Source organism: Heptranchias perlo, chromosome 13, assembly GCF_035084215.1.
Source record: "Heptranchias perlo isolate sHepPer1 chromosome 13, sHepPer1.hap1, whole genome shotgun sequence".
Lineage (NCBI taxonomy): Eukaryota > Metazoa > Chordata > Chondrichthyes > Hexanchiformes > Hexanchidae > Heptranchias > Heptranchias perlo.
The window spans coordinates 26,507,707-26,525,082 of NC_090337.1; positions in this window are offsets into that span (position 1 = coordinate 26,507,707).

Genomic DNA, 17,376 nt, shown 5'->3' on the forward strand with positions numbered 1-17,376 from the left:
CCAAGTGAATTGATGGTGGCCATGTTTTTTATTTCTCTGGCTGTTTCATGGTCCACCCAGGTGAAATTGCCTCAAAGTATATGTGGAGAGATTCTACAAACAGCAAGAGGTGAGTCCAAATATTCAGACTGGATTCTGGTTCCGGATCGGAGTACAAATCATATACCCTTGCAACAAATCAGTTAGTGGCAATGTGGTCAACAGTGAGTATAGTTGGTTGCTGTGCTCTTCTCTCATTTTACAGCAGTGCAGTCGGAGGGTAAGGAGTGTTTGTCGTACTGCTGACATAATGTAAATGCACCCTAAGCACCAGCACGATCCATTTTGTTAAACCAAGCTTGCATTTCACAATATAATAAATAGACTTTAAAATGGTTCTTTCTATATTGAATCAGCACATTGTTCAAAGAATGTACTACGATCAGTGACAAGCATACAATGGGGAAGATTTAATTAAGCAGCTAACTGAAACAAATTTACTATGAAAGCAAAAGAGCACATTCTGTACTCTGCAAAATACATGAGCCAGCCTTCTAATTATTATTTATTTTTTCAGGCAAATTAGATCTGGAAACTTACTTCAGTGCTTCTTTTTCCAGACTAACTTGTACCTTTACTGGACCCAACCACTTCCAGAAGACAAGACACTGCTGTTGCTATACACTGAGAGGGAATATTTAGTACACTAATCACAAATGATTCTTTTAATTTCTGTATCAATAACAATTTCATTTTAACTTACCAGACAATGAAACAAATATTGCAACAAGATAAGAACTTGGGCCTGTGCCCAGCTACCCCCGAGAGAGCTTCGGTAAATAAGTGTGTTACCACAGTGAAATAGTAGACTATGTGACAGCCGCCCTTTCTCTATCCACCCAAATAAAGCATTTTTCACTCATGCGTGGAGCTGTTTTAATACCTCCCATAGAAGAAAAGGGAATTAAAAAAATTATCTTGAAGTAAAAGATTTGTTCTTGCTTCTTCTATTCAAATGCTGTTTGATTATGTTTCACAGACACTTCTCATCACAAATGGCATTTAAGAGCTCAACCACACAAGCCGCTCCACACCTTTTACATCATGCTATTTCTCCCTTTCCTCTTATCTTCAATTCTGATGATTCGCAGCTTTCTTTTTTTTCCTGTGGGTTTATGCGGATTCTTGATGTTTGTGACAGGCCACGATAGGGGAAGCTCTTATCACTATGGGGTTCGGAGGCCTCGGTAAATTGAAAATTGCAAATGAAATCCACTGAGCTTAAATTCATCAGCTATTATGTCAGATGACCTTTGACAGTTGCTGATAAAATTGAGAGAATGTTAGCGCTGATCCAATTTTCATCAGTAACCATTCCTTTCACTTCATTCACAGTCAGGTTGCAGACACACGGGAAGTGAAAATGATAGGGTTTCTAGAGAGCTGCATTGTATTGAAGATTAAGATTTTTTACCCCTATTTCCAGAGGTTGGCCCTCAGTCCCCTGTCTGGTATCTACAATTGTCCAATCAGTTTTAATATCTGCTTCTCAGGCCATGTAAGCCATCCTGACAGATAAATGCTTACAGCAGAAAATGTTGAACTTAATAGTTTTGCTTTAGAAGTACTGAGGGTCACAGTGTAAGAATATTGACTGGCACATGTTGGTTTAATCTGACATTCTGAGGGAATGTGACTCTAGTCTCTTTAGAAGTAGCTGAGTTCCAATAGGTTTTGTCAGCAGTTTGCAAAATTGAAAGTGCATATGTCAGTAACCCTTTCTAGCTGCTCGACAGCACTGTAAATGGATGTCTACTGTGATTCACTGCTACATCCATAACTCAATCCAACTAAACCTGCTATAGCATTTTTATTACATAATTAACATGTTAATATTTTTGAATTTCTAAAATTAAAAAACATCGTAAACAATACTTTCTCTGTAAATACAGAGATTAATGTAATTTTCTGTGAACAAAGGATGGTATCATGATTTTACATAAATGTAATTTTAACTCTTAAGTTGCAAAGTTACCATTTGTTAGCTCAAAGTGGTATCCTGTGTAATACCCTTTTTGTTTTATATAGCTTCACACAGTAAAACTATTAGTCAGTAGTCTATATGTAGCTCTGTGCCTCATGCGTTTATATAGCTCCTCTGAGTAAAGCTGATAGTCCATACTCTGTAGGTGGCTTTTCACCTCATGGAATCTTGGATGATATAGCACAGAAGCAGGCCATTCAGCCCATTGTGCCGGGTTTATATAGCTCCTCTATGTAATGTTCGCCCAAAATCTGCAGGTAGCTTGATGCCTCATGGATTTGAGTGTTCATTTGGAAATAATGAGCTAAGAGTAGAAAGCTATAGTTTTGTAAATACAGTCTGACATCCAAGAATGATTGCACAGAAAATGTATGGAACTATCCACTACAATCGTATGTGTAAAAGAATAAAAACCAAATTGATTAAGGAATGTGTTCACACTATAAAACATCTAGCATTCAAAGGGTTAAAGTCACAACCAAAGAAATAAAACAAAAGTTTATGATACACAGCAATAATATTTTACAATATGTGCCTTTTGTTGTTTATTCAAAAAAACTGTATGCAAGCAATTTGCCTCTATAGCCAATATAACATTTCAGGGAACCATCTATAAAGAAGGTCAATTGTTCATCTTTAACTTGATTAGAGATTTGTGGGGGGTGGGTGGTGGATTTTGATCTCCCAGCATGAAACTGACAGGAGGTGAGCAGGACAGGAGCAACAGCTGCCTGGAGGAATTGGTGAGGGACCTGTTCCATTTTTCAGTTGCCCCTCATTTGCATATGATAGGTGAGCTTCCAAAATGAACCATGTCTCCCATTGGCAGCTTGCCAATCAGGTGGGGTGGGGGGGGGCTTAGGTGCTGCTGCTGCGGGTTCTTAAGGGCATGCAGCAACTTGAAGGGGAGATATTTGTTTTGTGGCTAAAGCAGGGACGGAACACTTTGGAACTGCAGGAAGCTGTCGGAGGGCACGACGAGCTTCAAGGTTTTAGTGGAGATGCTGGTGGAGCAAGTTTGTGAGAGGAGAGAAATCTTCTCAAATAGTTGGCAGCTGCCAGGGCATGTTGGTGAACCAACATGGTGAGAAATGGCATAACATGTAAATGTGAGCAGCATTTTCTTCAGAAAGAAATTTAATGATCTCACCAGGAATGCTAAGGTAAGACTCTCCTTAATATCTCTCTCTCTTTCTGCATAGTCCTGCTATACCCTACTTTTACCTCTGCATAATTAATACTTCCCTTCTCCTCTTCTCGTGCTTGTACATAAATCAGCATGGAAGACTTCACTGCACCTGCTTTCTGCATTTATTCATACCCTCAAAAGCTGCTACTGCATAGATTTCAAAAAGGAAGATCATGCTTGACCAACGTTATTGAATTCTTTGAAGAAATAACAGAAAAGTTAGATATTGATAATGTAGTAGTTGTAATATCTTTGGATTTTCAAAAGGCCTTTGATAAGATACTGCATAGTAGATTTATGACTAAGGTCAGAGCATGTGGAGTCAGGGGACAAGTAGCAGCAAGCTGACTACAAAACAGAAAACAGATTGTAGGGGTTAAAGGTAGTTACTCAGGCTGACAAAAGGTGGGAAGTGATGTTCCACAAGGATCGGTGCTGGGACTAGTGTTATTCATCATTTACGTAAATGATTTGGACTTGGGAATCGGAAGTACAATTTCAAAATTTGCAGATAATACCAAATTGGGGCAACAGTTAATACTGAGGAGGACTGTGACAAATAAACTTGCAGAATGGGCATGTAATTGGCATATGAATTCCAAGATAGACAAGTGTGAGGTGGTACATTTTGGTAGGAAGAATAAGGAGGCCACACACTCCTTGGAAAATAAGAGCCTAAATGGGGTAGAGGAGCAGAGGGATCTGCGGGTACAGATACACAAATCACTAAAAGTAGTGACGCAGGTTAATAAAGCCATTTTTTTTTTAAAAAAGCAAACAAAGCACTGGCGTTCATTTCAGGAGGGATAGAAAAGCAGAGAAGTTATGTTAAACTTGTATAGAACCTTGGCTAGACCACACTAGAAAAGAGAAGACTGAGGGATGACCCGATAGAGGTCTTTAAGATTATGAAAGGGTTTGATAGGGTAGACGTAGAGAGGATGTTTCTACTTGCGGGAGAGATCAGAAGTAGGGGCCATAAATGTAAGAGAGTCATTAATAAATCCAATAGGGAATTTAGGAGAAACTCCTAACCCAGAGAGTGGTTAGAATTTACCACAAGGACTGGTTGAGGCGACTAGCATAGATGCATTTAAGGGGAAGCTAGATATAAACACGAGGGAGAAAGGAATAGAAGGATATGTTGATGGGGTTAGATGAAGAAGGATGGGAAGAGGCTCGTGTGGAGCATAAACACTGGCATGGACCTGTTGGGACGAATGGCTTATTTCTGTGCTGTACATTCTATGTAATTCTATGCCCTCACAATGACTTCACCCTCTTGGCCACACTTGCTGCATCTTCCTGTCATCATGTGTACTATGATAGGCCAGCTCATACCTGGCAAGGGTCCTGCCAATCTACAGACACTCATACCTATGGAAGAGGCTTCCATTGGCATAAATCTACCTGTTGCAGATGCATCTGTCCATGACAGTATTGGTAGGAGTGACCACCGCACACGAAGTCCCGTCTTCACACTGAGAACACCATCCAATGTGTTGTGTGGCACTATCACCGTGCTAAATGGGATCGATTCAGAACAGATCCAGCAGCTCAAAACTGGGCATCCACGAGGCGCCGTGGGCCATCAGCACCAGCAGAACTGTATTCCAGCACAATCTGTAACCTCATGGCCCGGCATATTCCTCACTCTACCATTACCAACAAGCCAGGGGATCAATCCTGGTTCAATGAGGACTGTAGAAGAGCATGCCAGGATCAGCACCAGGTGTACATCAAAAATGAGGTGCCAACCTGGTGAAGCTACAACACAGGACTACATGCATGCTAAACAGCGGAAACAACATGCTATAGATGGAGCTAAGCGATTCCACAACCAACGGATCAGATCAAAGCTCTGCAGTCCTGCAGAAATGGGGATGTTCACTGATGATTGCACAGTGTTCAGTTCCATTCGCAATCCCTCAGATAATGAAGCAGTCTGTGCCCACATGCAGCAAGACCTGGACAACATCCAGGCTTGGGCTGATAAGCGGTAAGTAACATTCGCGCCAGACAAGTGCCAGGCAATGACCATCTCCAACAAGAGAGAGTCTAACCATCTCCCCTTGACATTCAACGGCATTACTATTGCTGAATCCCCCACCATCAACATCCTGGGGGGTCACCATTGACCAGAAACTTAACTGGACCAGCCGCATAAATACTGTGGCTACAAGACCAGGTCAGAGGCTGGGTATTCTGCAGCGAGTGACTCACCTCCTATCTCCACAAAGCCTTTCCACCATCTACAAGGCACAAGTCAGGAGTGTGATGGAATACTCTCCACTTGCCTGGATGAGTGCAGCTCCAAAAAGCTCGACACCATCCAGGACAAAGCAGCCCGATTGATTGGTAGACCATCCACCACCCTAAATATTCACTCCCTTCACCACCGGCGCACCGTGGCTGCAGTGTGTACCATCTACAGGATGCACTGCAGCAACTCGGCAAGGCTTCTTCGACAGCACCTCCCAAACCCGCGACCTCTATCACCTAGAAGGACAAGGGCAGCAGGCACATGGGAACAACACCACACTTGCATGTTCCCCTCCAAGTCACACACAATCCTGACGTGGAAATATATCGCCATTCCTTTATTGTCGCTGGGTCAAAATCCTGGAACTCCCTACCTAACAGCTCTGTGAGAGAACCTTCACCACACAGACTGCAGCGGTTCAAGAAGGCGGCTCACCACCACCTTCTCGAGGGCAATTAGGGATGGGCAATAAATGCAGGCCTTGCCAGCGACGTCCACATCCCATGAACGAATTTTTTAAAAATGGCAAGAGACATCAGTCAGCATTGGAGATGGTGAAGCTTTATGCCTGTCACAGCCTGTCTGTATCATCCCTACTCTTTCTATTTAACTCTTACAGCCATGCATTCACTAGCCTCCTGAACACAACAACCTGTTGTGGCATATGCTGCTAGTGATCTAGCAAGTGCTTACCATCAAAACTACATCCTAATCCTTGCGCAAATGGGCGATAAAGACATCAAAATCACCCCAGTCTTTCTTATAACTGATTTATAAAGTGATTTTCAGTTGTAGCTTTGCCTTTAATATGTATGGAGATTTTGGAGCCGGTCTACTAATGACTTAGTGTTATTTTCAAAGCAATTTAATATGCATATAATATTTACACTGATATAAGGAGTCTGTGCATTGCTGTGTATCTTGTTGGTGGAAGGTATTCTGCGAGCTTACATGTTGCCGTTTCATGTTGCTTAAATCAGTGGTGACTGAGCTTTACCATGCTGATAATTACACTCTTGGAAGTGCCAAAAATACCAAAATACAGAATCATTGGGAATTCTGCCCATTTTCTGAATTGTGGTCTGTGACCAATGTGTTATCAGGGATCAAAAGATGAATTACATAGCACCATGGAGCAGAGGAATGATCCCTCACCTGAACCTCTCCAACTCTCGGTCTGGCTTGTTGGCTCAGGTGGGAGTTTCCAATCAGAAGCTCGTTTACATACAATTTGCTTACAGGATATGCAGTGCTCTACTCAGCTAGAATATATTTCTGTTTTCATTGTGTTTAATATTACTGGATTGTGACACTGTTTAATTGAGTGAAAAAGCAAGTGTTTACAGTCAGGCCAAGTTCTAAAAGTCACTGACACATGTTATCTGATCATGTGATTATTATATTGTTATGCAATAATATAAACAATTTTTAAAATTTAGAACTGATTATATATAGCAATCATTCTCCCAAGTCTGATTTCATTATTATTTTCAAATACTGTATCCATCTTCCCTTGCCCAAGCTAATGGATATGAGGAAGCTCAAATTGTGATGGTCAGGTTTTAAAACCTAGAAATCTTTTGATCCAAAATGTAATTAAAAAAAATATTATTACTGTATTGTGTCTTTTTTCCTTCCCGTATCAATCTTTCTGTGCCCTTCCTTTATTCTTCCTCATTTCTGAAAGTGTTGTGATAAAGTTCTGAAGTTTCATGGAACAAGCAATTTGAAATCATCAAATATTTTAAAATACCTCTGCAATGATAGTGAGGGAATAAAATAATCAAATGTATGAACTATTTTGGATTGTTTTAAAGTTTGACTCATGTGTAAGTGTAGAATACCATAGAAGAGGCTGGCTAAGTTAATATTAATTTGACCTAAATACACCATGTTAGTTCATTGCTCTGCTTCAGCTACTTAATGTTAGAAAATGTTTAGATAAAATCAAAATTGTGATTTTGTTGACCCCGTGATGGTTCATTGTGGCACTGAGTCTAACAGATCAGGAAGTTCCCAGGTTCGAACCCTAGGTCTGTGCTGAATTGTCTAATCTCACCCTAGGGTGAGATTGTTAGCACTATAATTGGTCTCAGCATCTGGAGGGTACAAATGATAAAAATTGTCCAGGGTTTCCCTCCCTGATTGTTATTCAGTAATCCCTGCTGAAAATGCATATGTATGGACGTTGGGTAAGGAAGGATTTGGTTCAGCTGTGATGCCCTTCATGGTAAAATAGCTTGCAAACACTTAGCTATTCTACATGCGTAAGTCGACATGCTGTTTGGGCAAGGTACTGGAGAGCAGCACCATCTGTAGAACCATTACCCAGCATGAGTCATTATCTTCAAAAAATGCAGCGAATATTCTTTTCCAAAGAAGAGGTTTTTGAGTATAAAAACGCAAGGATGTTGCACATGGTATTTGTTGACGTTCTAGATGAAAAAAAAACATTTTTAAGCATCTAGGGAGCAAAATTGGGCCATGTAGCGCCCGTTTTCTAGGCGCTACGCGGACTCCTAAACCCTGAAAATGGCATCCGAGATGCGCGCGCACACTTCCGGCGTGACGTGCACAGGGCGCCATCTTGGTAAAGGTGGTTACGCACCTGCACCTAACGAACGTCGGCAGCATGTACAGTAGGGAGGCTATGACATAAATCAATGTGCAACACTGGTTTGAAGCAGCCGGTGACATTTTAACCTCGCACAGCTGAATAGAACTTAAACAGCATGAAGGACCTCCCCCCCCCCCCCCACCCCCAACCAGCGCTATTTAAAGGGATCATGCAGAAGTTACAGGTTAGTTGCTGGATTAGTTATTCTGGCAGCTGGTGTAATTGTATGTGTTTTTGGAAGTTTCCTATACTTGGAGAAAGTTGCAGTATTCTATAAGAGAATGGTCTGACTGGTCTTGCAGTACTGTTAGTGGCATTTTAAAATAGTGTGCTGATCAAAGCTGCTTCTAGACATGGGTGGCCTGCTAGGGCTTCCTCTGGGAATTGAATGTGACTGGGAGCATGCAGAGAGGCCACGTAGAGCAGGACAAGCTGCTAGAAGAGGGAGGAGGAGGAGGAGGAGGAGAAGGAAGAAGTGGAGGAAGAGGCAGGGAGGCCTGGGTCTGCCTGGGCTCTGCGTGGTCAGATGATTAATGAGTGACACCAGTAACCTCAATGCCACCTCCTCATTCACCAACAGTCCCACACTCCTCACCTTTCCTCTCCCACATGACCATCAAATCATACTCCTTATGATTACACATTGCTTCCTCCCTCAGCTCATCGCAGAAATGAAAACCAGCACCAAATACAAATTCATAACCACATTTATAAATTTACACATGAAATGATTCAAACAAACTGATACCATTCACCTTTGTGCATTCCCTTAGTGCCTGTTGTTCGTCTGCCTTTACCTTTCTCAGTGCTCCGATGAGGTGCATCCCAGTGACTGGAGCATGGGTGGTGGAAGGCTGCTGACCTTCAATGGAGGAGAGTGCAGATGACCTTGGAGGACGACCTTGAGCAGCTCTGGGCCAGGAGGGCCCGGCTTCAGACTGCACCAACTCAGCCTGGGCTGCAAGCAGTCTGGCCTGGCTGGCTGACAGGCAACAGCATAGGCACTGGTGGAGTGGCAGGGGTAGGAGCAGGAATGCTGTCACCCTGAAAGAGGACAGCAGGTTCATCTTCCATGACGGCACTGCCGCACTCCTGGTGATCTGCTGGAGAACAGATTGCTGGACTGCTGTGAAGTGATGAAAGCCCCGTTCCACAGTGGAACTCAGAGCCATGATAGCAGCAGTCTGAGCTCCAAATGCAGCAGTCAGACCTTGGATGGAAGATGTTTGTGCTGCAATGGAAGCTGTGACAACAGTCATCAGATTCTGCATCATGGTGGGTTCCACAGATGTGCTGATGGAGGTGACCACCCGTGCCATGTGAGAAAGAACAGGCTTTAAGCTCTGTGCAAAGTCCTGTGCCAAGTTGGACTGGACTCCTCCGTGCCCCTTGACATTGTGCGCAGGCTTTCTAGCGCACCAAACATTTGGCTGTGTACGCCCCATCAGCCTTCTTCTGTCGCCTGGCGCATTTGACTCCTCTGCAGCAGAACTAGAGTGTGACCGGGCCCTCTGGCGAGCTGGCACCCGCAATATCCATCCCCCCCACCCTGGCTCCTGCACACTTGTGCCCGGTGTCTCACCATGCGCAGATCCCTCTTCTATCGTAGCCTCTAAAGTACGCGCAGTGTCAGTCTCTGAGCTGGTGGCTGTGAGTGTAAAATCAAGTGATGGTGTGTCTACATCATCACTGTCATCTTCCTCTGCCTCCTCTGACGGTGCTGGTTCTAGTTCTTGGGTATCTGAAATGACAAAGGGACACGGGTTGTGTTGTAGTGTGGGGAGAGGAGAAAGAAAGACATGTGCTTACATCATCGGCAGTACGTGAGTCAGACTAGATTGTGGGCTGAGGGAGAAGTGGGAAGTGAGAAGGAGGATTAGGTATGCAGAGACCCTCATCATTGATACCTCGAGCACTGGTGGCCACAGCCTCAGCGACGGCCTGCCCAATGATTGACAGCACTATCTCCTCCATGGGGATGAGGACGTGTAGGCATGCTTATCCTCCCCCAATTCTTTCCTGCTGCCTAGTGTTATGCACCACCTTCTGCAAGAAAGAGGGAAGTGTGACAGTGAGTGTCCTGCAAGATGTTTGGGTGATGTGGCTGTCACAGTTGAATAGTTGCCAGTGTGCGTGAACTGTGAGTTGTGGGTGTGCGGCTTGCAAGAGTGGTAACGTGTGAGGGTGAGATGCAGCATCTGATTCGTGGGGTTGCGCACTTATTGAAAGAGTTTGTTGGCTGTTGGGGGGTGGGGGGTGGGTGCAGTGGATGAGGTGAGTGGTGCAGTTGGTAGGATATGCCACGTGGCATTTGAACTCACTCACCTTGACCACTCGTGTCAAAATATTGAACTTCTTCCTGCACTGCATCCGTTTGTGTGGCGCGATGCTCCTGGCATTTACCTCGTCCGCCACTGCCTCTTCAGCATATGTCTGGAGGGCCTCCTGCCCCCTGCGGATATAGGATGGCCCTCTGTGTGTCCAACTCTTCTAGCAAGGCCTCTACTGCACCATTCGAGAACCTTGGTGCATGCTCCTGAGATAGATAGATTTTTGTTAACCAAAGGTATTAAGGGATATGGGGCTAAGGCAGGTATATGGAGTTAGGTCACAGATCAGCTATGATCTCTTTGACTGGTGGAACAGGCTCGAGGAGCTAAATGGACTAGTCATGTTCCTATGCTCTCTCCCAGGCGCAGCCATTCTTCAATATCTCCCAGCGCTTCCCAAAGGACTTCCTGCAGCCATAGTGCACCCCCCCCCCCTTTAAGAGGTGCAGGCTGCCTTTAAGTAGTACTAGCCACTCTCAATATTGGGGCCTACTGCTGGTGTGTGCAGCCAATCAACAACGCAGGTAGTGCTGGCTGCATGCAGCAACATTCAAATCATCAGGCAGCAAGAATATTACGTGCTGCCTGCATCGCAACCAATGGACGCGGGTTAATCACGCACCGCGATCCCAGTGCCCGTTTTCGGGGGTTATCCAATATAACCGCCATAATATATGACCAGATGCATTTGAAGAAAAAAAATTAACACTGTTGACAATTTTTTTCATGATTTTGAGACATGAACCACTTGTCAAGAAATAAAAACAAATTGTTTTTAACCTCCTGTCAGGAATATGTATTAGTGCAGGGAGTGATAAAACAAACTTTACAGTCCTATATAGCACCTGTCACAGGTGCTGAACATTAATCAGTTATTACTGTAGTTTATTCTACCAGTGACAAGTTGCAATTTTCCACTGATTCAGCTAGTTTGTCAGGTGGGAATTATAGCATAGTGTGTGTGACAAAACACATCACCCTTTTGCAATTCCCAGCTTCTCCTCTCCTTTCTGAAAACAATATAAGGGAACTCAGAAGTAATAAGGCGGAATGTATAATTAATTACCCAGCTTGCTCTAATTAGGGTTGAATAAGTTGTGTCCCTCTCATCATCACAAATGTGCTGATGGGTAATACCAGTTTATGCTATATTAACTGCAAATATGCAATCCCTCTGAGAGCACTTTCCTTGATGAATTTGATGAATGTGACAATAATTAGCAGAGACAGATGAGAGCTAAATTACTACTGACAATGTAATGCTATCTGGCTCGAGGGCCTGGGAATGTGGCAAGCTCACATAGCAGGGACCAGGCCCATTTCTAATTAATAGTCTTTTAGCCAGAGAAAAGGAATGGTAATTGTTTTCGTCAAAGGCTGCAGGGAGCTATCAGGGTAATAAAGTTAATTAACAGAACAAACAATCTTTCACTGCTGTACTAGAAGGGGAAAAGAGTGTAATTCAAACCAAAGAAAGATATGACTAGATGATGCGATACTAGCAGCATTTTTCATGCAAGAGACTTGGGGAATAATTTAGAATAATCACTTATTCTTCCCATTTTTGTTGGCATCCCTCGCACCCCACACACACAAAAAAAGATGTTGAACAATTTTTTCCAGTATGATTTCAAGCCATGAAGTTTTCATTTAAAGAAATTTCTTGCTGTCTCCATTTTAATTCATTGAGTTCATGTTTCCCATTCCCACTGGCTTCTCCTCACAATATTTAAATTGGAATTTTAGTGTTCATTTTGTTTCTCATACTTTTTTGTTGCCAGCGATCTTTACGAGCAAAAATATATTTTTCCGACTCAGAAATTTAATGATTTTTTTTAATGTCTCACATCACATGTCGACCGATACTTAAGGAGCAGATTTCACTCTGCACTGCATTGGCACAATTCTGTGTTCTAAGATGATAATTGACCATATTCACTAATCAGCCAATCGCTCCCACCATGCAGATTGTGTTGGTGTATCAGGAAATCAAGTGAAAAAGAACAGGATGTACATAAAGCTCTGCTGTTCAGAGCATGATGTGGAGTGAGTTATTCAAAAGCTAAGACTCTTCAAACCAGTATTGTGCATGGTAGATTTGGGGGCTGATTTTAATACCTTCGGTAGCACAATTAAAATAGGAGTGCAGATCTTACCGCCCCATTCCTGCCATCATGCAGGTCTGTGCCATTTTAGTTGGGGTCTTAAAATAGGCAGCCCAGGCACTGTTAGAAATGGGCAGGAGTCTCATTAGCTCATGCAAATCCAGGGTCCTGTTATGTCAGTAGTGCCCAATGGAATTTTCAAGTGCAGTCCCCACCACTTAAGACGCCCATGTTTGAATCGGGCAATCGTCTAAATCGTTTTCCATTTTCCATTCTCATTATTGTCAAATACAAAGTCGCCACTTACAGCGTGTCGAGCACTCTGTGTATTTTGGGCAGAAACAGGTTTTCACTCAATAGTTGACTGCTTCAATAAATAAGCATCTTTAATAAATGCTACAAATCGATGAAGTGTTGACTGTGATTAATTAATAATGTTCTTTGACGAAGTTATCCAGTTATTGTTTGATCGTGTTTAGTTTCTCTCCTGTCAATTCCCTTTCCCTTCTGGCTCTGAATCCTCATCACCTAGTTCAATTGCCCTTACTTTCCCAGAACAGCTGCAACTTCCTTCCTTCTGACGACACTTCTCATCTCCAGATGTCTATTTATCTCACTCTCCATGCCAATTCTTCCTCTGTGGTCCAAATGCTTCTCTCAAACTCGCAGTGGATGGGATCTCAGCTGCCCGATACCATGAGGACATTGTGGGGCTTGTGCAGTGCTCCTGCTACAAATTACAGGTGTATGGAGAACCTCGGGTGAGAACACTGGGATATCCCCACACTCAAATGCTCACTCTCTAGGCTCAGGCATCACTTGCTACTTGGTGGCTGAAGCATTTCCCTTTAAACAGTCTAACGCATATAGCGGGCAAATCACTGACATCAACACGCCCGCTACAAGAGGTGGGAACTGTACCAATAGGTGGACTGTGCGCCATGCACGCTCTGCCCATTGGTACTTGCAGTTGAGCAGCCTAACCAATGGTCCTTGAAGGGACCCCTGCAGGCTTCTCAGAAAAGGTTTGTAAATGGTTTTTGTGAAATCAGGAAAATCATTAATGCTGCTCCTGGCTCCACAAAGATCGATCCCCTTCCGCCGATGCCTGACTCTCAGTTGCTCCCCTGGTATCATCGCCTCTCCTCCGCCCCCTTTAACTTGCCTGGACCGACTGGGCTCTGCGAAGGAACCATTGGATTTTCGTCCCACTACGATCGGTGAGCTGTTTCCATCGGCCATGTGGCGGGCTCACTCTCCCCACCTCCTGCCCAATGGGACCAGTCATGCAAAAATCTACCCCTTGGTCTTGTAACATGGGAGGAATGGGCCAGACTGCACTTATGGTAAGTGGCTTTTCCTCCTGCCAAGAATAACAGAAGTCAATAATGAAAAATATTGCAATATTCTATAACACATTCTACAACTGGAATATGAGCATATATGACTTGTATATGTCTCATGCTTAAGCAATTACGAACATATGTACATACAAATTAAGAGCAGGAGTAGGCCATTCGGCCTCTTGAGCCTGCTCTGCCATTTGATAAGATCATGGCTGATCTGATTGTGACCTTAACCCTACTTTCCCATCTATCTACTATAACCTTTGACTCCCTTGTTAATCAGGAATCTATCTAACTCCGCCTTAAAAATATTCAATGACCCTGCCTCCACCTGGCTGGGGAAGGGAGTTCCACAGACTCACAACCCTCTGAGAGAAAAAATTTCCCCTCATCTCTGCCTTAAATGGGAGACCCCTTATTTTTAAACTGAGGCCAGTTCATTGCGCACCATGCTTCCGAATCAGAGATTTCTGTATGTCCTGTCCTTTTTCACCTGGTTCCATGACACACCAAGATTTTGAAAGATTTTGGATCTTTGTTTTGCATCAGTGTCCTCTGAATCCAGTGAGATGTTGTTCCCATGTTACCCAGTTAAATAGTGAGGCATACACAATTGTTTGAAGGGAGTGTCTAATTGCATTTAATACCTCACAATTATAACTGCACAAAATTGACAGACAGGTTTAGATCTCTACATCTCAGGCTAATATTGTTATTACAAGAAAGTTTACTGAAAAATAAATTATTTTTATTCATGAAAAATAAAAATAATGTTTGATTACAATGGTGTTTTTGTGATTTGTGTATGGCTTAGTCAGTCAAGCCATTTAAATAAAAAATAAAGCTTGAGTAACTGGATAAACTAGTATCTCTTAAGCAAAAAGGTCTGAATGTTATGACTGTAATCGAGGTGATTTCCTTTCAATAAAAGTTTTTAAAATAAGATTTATACAGTAAATACAGTAATAACAGTACACTTGAATGGACTTGGCAAATATGAGTAACGTCAAAGTAATATTATGCAATATATTCTTTAAAACATCAATAACACTAAGAAAATCGCAGTTCCAGCTGATGTGTTTTAAAAACATTCACATTTACACCATGTGTGTATGTTTTATATTTTAATGATTACAAAGAACATTACCAGCTTTAGAGCAGGACAGAAGCACAGATCTTTTCCAGTAAGCAGGCTTTACACTGCCATATACTGGTGTGTTTCAATTTCTGCCATCACCTTCTGTGTAGTAAAATATTTCACTTAATGGGATCATTTCATGTTTTAGTTTACAGTTTACTTTAGGGGTGCTACAATTGACCACAGAACCACTGAGCTGAGGAGGGGAAAAATCACCCAGGATTCCCACTGCCTGTGATTCCCACTGGAAAGTGCATGTGTGTGGAAAGCATGTGAGGACTGGGTTGGGCTTAGCTTGGGCTCATGCATGAAGCATAGTTACCTAGATGATGTACTGAGGGCTGCTGGCACCCATAGACTGGACCCTAACATCAATCAAGGAGGAGTAATTTTAACTTTCAGCAAAGGTGTAAACCAGGCAATATCGGATTGGCCGCCATTATATACCCCTTGACTTCAATGGAAAGGGAAATTGGGGGGGAGGAGAGCAAGGGGGAGGGGTGTATAATGGGTGACCGATCTAATATCGCCTGTTTTACATTATCGCTGACAGTTAAAAGGACCCCTAAGGCCTTCAGGTGAAAGGGGGAGAAAATTGGAAAAAAAGCATAAGTTTTCAACTGCAAATAATTGAAGGAGTAAAAATGGATTGCAGTTACGGTATCTCCATTTCTATGTACAAAGACTGATTTGCATGCAAATAATTATTTGTACACAAGGTGGTGATATGAGCACTAACTGCTTTTCTGTCAGTGCTTAGAGAAAATCTTCATGCATAAATGACAGCAAGGCTATTATTTTCAAGACTATTATTTTATTCATATGACAATGAGACCAAGAAATAAGATAAATAGGAAGCAGATTTTCAGGTTTGGCACAACTCAGATTTCCATTCTCTGGTGAACCGTATCTTAAATTAAATATCTACAAATGTAAAAATATTATAGGGGTGGTTCCATGATCTCATGCTCCCAGCAGCAATCTGCACTTGCGTGGGCTGGTGGAATTGGGGATACAAGGTTGTAGCACTATCTCCGACCTACATTCTCTGCAAGCACAACATTCCTGCTGGGAATGTGGAGTCACGCTTTCACACCGTATATACCATAGTGAATATTAAAGTGCATGTAAATGCAATAATTTAAGATTTTTACATGCTTGATACATTGTTAATATAGTTTTGCATATAGAAAACCAGATCGAAACAATTTCATGACTTTTTTTTTTAAAAGGTCAACATTGAAAATAAACAAAATATTTGCAGTAACAATATAATTCCATCCTTGGATGTCTAAACAATAATAAATCTGTATCCCTGATGACAGCCAGAATAGTTGGAGTTATTAATGGGTTAATTAATGAGTTTGTGTAGATATCTGCTGCATCAGTGTTGTCCATTATCTTGCACTTTGGTAAAGGGTGAAAGATAATTACAATCACTTATGGAGGGGCAGAAATCTACTTCTGTACAAATGTTTTAATGATAAACTTACCTTACTCATAAAAATACTTTAGTATAAATAAACTGCAAACAGTTTAATAAACTGAAAGCAACATTAGGCATCATTTACCAGCTATGAATGCATTTGCAGACAAAATTCTTCACAGAATTATGAAGCATACCATGAAGTGTACTCCAGACAAACACAAGCCCTGTTATTTTTTTTATGACTCCTTTTTCATATGGATAAAGAACTCACCAAAGAACAAATTGTAGAATAAGAGATTAAATTTCCTTGTAAAATCAAATTATTCAGATCAGATGTATCCTTTACGATTATAATTTTCCATTGTAGTACCTGGAATCACCTCCCCACAAGTATCCTATATCCTATTGAATGTTATGAAGCGCCAATAATATGCCCATTAGGATAGCTTTTAATGCCCTGCAATCAGGGTCTCAAAGTAAGGAACTGTTTAGGATGATGGGATATGATGGCAGCTGAAAGAGGAAACCAGACAAGGGAGTGATTATGACAGTTGTTTGCAAACCCTGCATAGTGTACAGTGTTTTCAAGTGTTGTCTTGTCTTGATGTGCTGTCAGTCCCTCTCACCTGGGAATAGCGATAGCTTATCAAAGCCTAAACAGTCCTTCTTTACTAGGGCCTGATAATGGTGGCCCTCAATTTATCATCATATTGGAACACTGGGGGAACCATGGGAACGACTGGTCAGGTGACAGCCAGATGGACAGTTTGACAGGTGTTGAAGCATCATGGGAAATAGCTGTCACCTGATATTCACAGTGACCACTGAGATAACCTTCAACATGACAGGGAAAACAAAGATGTGAATATTCTTAAAATCAGTGATTTGATAATTAAAGTGCCAAATTTGCTCCTTAACGTTGTCATTTTTGACTGA